This window comes from Cebus imitator, unplaced genomic scaffold (assembly GCF_001604975.1).
Source record: "Cebus imitator isolate Cc_AM_T3 unplaced genomic scaffold, Cebus_imitator-1.0 Scaffold414, whole genome shotgun sequence".
NCBI classification, from domain to species: domain Eukaryota; kingdom Metazoa; phylum Chordata; class Mammalia; order Primates; family Cebidae; genus Cebus; species Cebus imitator.
The window spans coordinates 303,131-308,090 of NW_016107729.1; positions in this window are offsets into that span (position 1 = coordinate 303,131).

Consider the following 4,960-nt stretch of genomic DNA (forward strand, 5'->3'; position numbering starts at 1 on the left):
CCACCACCATGCCTCACTAATTTTTGTATTTTTGGTAGAGACAGGGTTTCACCATGTTGGCCAGGCTAGTCTCAAACTCCTGACCTCAAGTGATCTGCCCACTGCAGTCTCCCAAAGTGCTGGAATTACAGGCATGAGCCTGTAAAATCCATCTTTAAATGATTTAAATAACGAAGGCAAATTGTTGACTCCTGACTCATGAAACTCACAGGCCAAGAGTGAGAGCTGGCTCTAAAAAGAGGCTTGAGCCTGCAGTACAAACCATGTCACCAAGGGTCAGGTTTCTCTAGCTCTCCACTCAGTGTTGGCTTCATCCTCTGTCTCCACACCACAGCCCTGAAGTGGTTCTAGAACTCTCTTGACATCAAAATGGCTACAGCAGTTCCAGCACATTCCATCACAGCACACCATCCAGAGAGATGGAAGTAGTTTCTGAAGAACTGAGAGGCTTTCCTGGAAGCCCAAGCAGACTTCCTTGAGCCTGATCAGCTGTATTGAACATGACTATCCCTGAACAAATAGCTGGTACCTAGGAAATGAGGTTGGAGCTGAGGATAGTTATCCCCAAAGAAAATCAAGATGAAGAATGAATTTGGGGCAGTGGAAACAATCTCTATCAAATCTTCCTACCCTGTATACATTTACCCCGTTTCCCACAATTCCCGGCTCTACCTGAGAAACTCTTGCTCATCTAAACTGATGTAATTTTGCCGGGTTTAACTCAGGGGACCACTTTCCCTAGGTTATCTCATCTACTGCCATGGCCTTAAATACCATCTATGTGACGATGCCTCTTAAAGAAGTCCTTTCAGTCCAGACCTTTCTCCTAAATGTTAAAAAGATGTGCTCAACCATCTACTAGATATCTGCATTTGTTTTTCTCCAAAGCATTTCAAACTATTGTGGGATTTTGATTGTTAGTTTTCTTTTTGAGACAGAGTCTCACTCTTGCTGGAGTGCAATGGCATGATCTTGGCTCACTGCAGCCTCAGCCTCCTGGGCTCAAGTGATCCTCCCAGCTCAGCCTCCCAAGCAGCTGGGACTACAAGCACGTGCCACATTACCAGGTTAATTTTTGTTTTTTTTGGTTGAGGCAGGGTTTCACTATATTTTCCAGGCTGGTCTTGAACTCCCAGGCTCAAGCAATCTGCCTGCCTTGGCTTCCCCAAGTGCTGGGATTACAGGTGTCAGCCCCCACATCTGGCCACCAAACTATTGTTTTTAAAAAAGAAGCCTTATCTTTTAGAGGCACCTGGTAAAATCTTTACAGAAGAAATAATATGATATTTGGGATTTGCTTAAGAATATTTTAGTGGAAGGAGAGGGAGTGGTGTCAATATGGCTGAACCATTAGATGAATTGTTGAAGCTGAAGGTGAGTACACATGACATTATTATACTATTCTTTGCACTTTTGTGTATGTTTGATACTTTTCATAAAAAAGTTTGTTTTTTTTTTTTTTTTGAGACAGAGTCTTGCTCTGTCACCAGGATGGAGTGCAGTGGCACGATCTTGGCTCACTGTAACCTCTGCCTCCCAGGTTCAAGTGATTCTTCTGCCTGAGCCTCCCAAGTAGCTGGGACTACGGGCATCTGCCAACACGCCCGGCTAATTTCTGTATTTTTAGTAGAGACGGGATTTCACCATGTTGGCCAGGATGGTCTCGATCTCTTGACCTCATGATCTACCTGCCTCAGCCTCCCAAAGTGCTGGGATTACAGGCGTGAGCCACCACTCCTGGCCCCATAAAAAACTTTTTTAAAGGCACTTTGAACTCAATAATTTTGTGAAAGTTAAGATATAGATTCAGCCACATGAATGGAGACCTAAAATAATACTACATAATTTTACAGGAGAAAAGATCTTTTTCTCTCATGTAAAAGTCTAGTATAGCACTCCCCAGTGTCAGGGGCCCAAGTTCCTTCTACCTTGTTTCTCCATTATTCCTTTGGTCTTTGTGGTCCCACATTGCTCAATATCATATCACATTTGGCCAGCAAGAAGGAAAAGATGAAGCGGGTATGCCACTCTTTTTAAGAGCACACCCAGAAGTTGTAAACATCACTTCCACTCAGATCCTGTTGCCCATAACTTAATCATGTGAATAATCTAGCTGCAATGAAGGCTGGAAAATATATTGTTTTTATATGTAGACAAATGCCAAGCTAAAGACCTCTAATACTAAGAAAGAAGAGAAGGGATATTGAGAGGCAACTAACAGTCTCAGCCTATTCTGCCCTTTTAGTCACCCAAATAACCACGTGTACCTTCTTTCCACACACTTATTCCCTCTCTTGGGGCAGACACTGCCAAACCATCCAGTGTCTGCATCCAGCTCAAAGTTCACAGTCTCTGGTTAATTCTCTGTCCTCTTTAATGTCTGTATGCAATTCCTCATGGTTTGGTAGCCTATTAACTAAACATGAGTTACCTGCCTCACACGTTCCTTTTATAAATTGTGGAGTAGGACTGGAATATCTATTATTTAGAAAGAAATTATTGCTGGGTGCGGTGGCTCACGCCTGTCATCCTAGCACTTTGGGAGGCCAAGGTGGATGGATCACTAGGGTAGTTGTTTGAGACCAGCCTGCCCAATATGGTGAAACCCCCTCTCTACTAAACATACAAAAAATAGCTGGGTGTGGCGGTATACGCCTGTAATCCCAGCTACTCAGCAGGCTAAGGCAGGAGAATTGCTTGAACTCGGGAGGCAGAGGTTGCAGTGAGCCGGGATTGCACCATCGCACACCAGTCTGGGCAACAGAGCAAGACTCCCTCTCAAAAAAAAAAAAAATTGAAAAAAAGAAGATTGGGAAACACAAAGCACCCTCAGGTTCATAGCAATCATCACACCCCACACAGCAGTAATCGCAAAAGACCTCCTGCCCTGGTAGCAGAGGAAGTCCCTAGATAATCCCGCCTGGCACTTGTTCTCCCTGCTCCCTGGGGGTGGTAAATGGGCGAAGCTGGGACTTCTCTCATGCATCATTGTCCCTTCCTTTTCATGGCCCCAGGATTGTCCTATGGGAGGTTCCTTTCCTCCATTCTTCTCTATGGCTGCATGTGAAGTATGCTGTGTAGAATATGCCCTAGTTGGGGCTGCCCAGTTTTCAAAAGAGACTTCCATGGAACAGCTTTGGGGACCTTTGTGCAACTAATCACACAGCCAAAGGTTTTTTCTAAACATTTAAAAAACTTTTAAAAATATTATTTTTTATTTTTGTGGGTACATAAGTGTACTACACATTTCTTAAGTCAGAAGGCTGAACTTTTATGGAAAAGGCATGGAAACAAATTCTCTGAAGGAATACAGTCCTGCCAATTCCACGATTTTAGACCAGTGAGATCCATTTCAGACTTCTGATGTGCAGAAATGTATTAAGTTTGAGTTGTGTTAAGCCATTAGGTGGCCATGTGCAGTGGCTCATGCCTGTAATCCTAGCACTTTGGGAGGCCGAGGGAGGTGGATAGCTTGAGCCCAGGAGTTGGAGATCAGCGTTAGCAACATGGTGGAACCCCATCTCTACCAAAAATACAAAAAATTAGCTGGGCATAGTGCTACACATTTATGTTCCAGCTACTAGGGAGGCTGAGGTTGCAGTGAGCCAAGATTGCAATACTATACTCCAGCCTGAGCAACACAGTGAGTGCCCATCTCAAAAAAAAAAAAAAAAAGCCATTAGGCTTGTAATAATTTGTTATAGCAGTTATAGGAAACTGATACAAGAGTCTTCTATTAGTTAACACGCAGAGCTGTGATACTACCATACCTGAAGAAGGAGGTGAGTTGGAGGGATGAGAAGAGGCATGTTTGCAACAGCTCTGCCCTGGCTCTTTTTTCTTTTTTAATGCTGGGTCTCGCTCTGTCTCCCAGGCTGGAGTGCAGTGGTGCAGTCACAGCTCACTGCAGCCTCAGCCTCCTATATTCAAGCAATTCTTCCATCTCAGCCTCCTGAGTAGCAAGGATCACAAGTGTGTACCACCATGCCCGACTAATTTTGTTATTATTATGATTATTATTTATAGAGATGGGATGTCACTATGTTGCTCAGGCTGGTCTAGAACTCCTGGACTCAAATAACTTTCCTCCTCAGCCTCGTAAAGTGTTGGGATTATAGGTGTGAGCTACCATGCCTGCCCTGCCTGGCTTTTTGAGCACACCTTCTTGTGCCATATAGAGACAAGCACAATAAATCCAGCAGTAACATCCTCCCACCAGGTACGATTTGGACAGGCCTAAACCTTGGACTCTTCACTGCATCCAGTGTGTGTGTGTGTGTGTGTGTGTGTGTGTGTGTGTGTGTGTGTGTGTGTGTTTTGAGACAGGGTCTCACTCTGTCACCCAGGCTGGAGTACAGTGGCATGACCATAGGTCACTGAATCCTGGATCTCCCAGGCTCAAGTGATCCTCCTGCCTCAGCCTCCTAAGTAGCTGAAACTACAGGTGTGTGCCACCACACCCAACTAAGTTTTTTTTTTTTTTTTTTTTTTTTTAAGACAGTGTTTCGCTATGTTGCTAGGGCTGGCCTTAAACTTCCAAGCTGAAGCAATCCTCCTGCCTTGGCCTCCCAGAGTGCTGGGATTATAGGTATGACCTACCATGCCCAGCCTGATTCCTGGCTTTTAAATTCCTAAAATAACTCTCTAATTTCTAATTTTTTTTTTAAGAGATGAGTGTCACTTTGGTGCACAGGATAAAGTGCAGTGCCACTACCACAGCTCACCACAGCTGCAAACTCCTGGGCTCAACTGATGCTCCTACCTCAGCCTCCTAAATACATGGGACTACAGGTGCACTCATGCACCCTCCTGACCTCAATCCATCCTCCCACCTCGGCCTCCCAAAGCCCTGGGATTATAGGTGTGAGCCACTGTAATATCTGCCGCTGCCACTTGCCCTCAGGCTGAAGATCCAGATTTCTCTTCTGCTCACTCAACTCAGCTCTCCATATAACTGTTT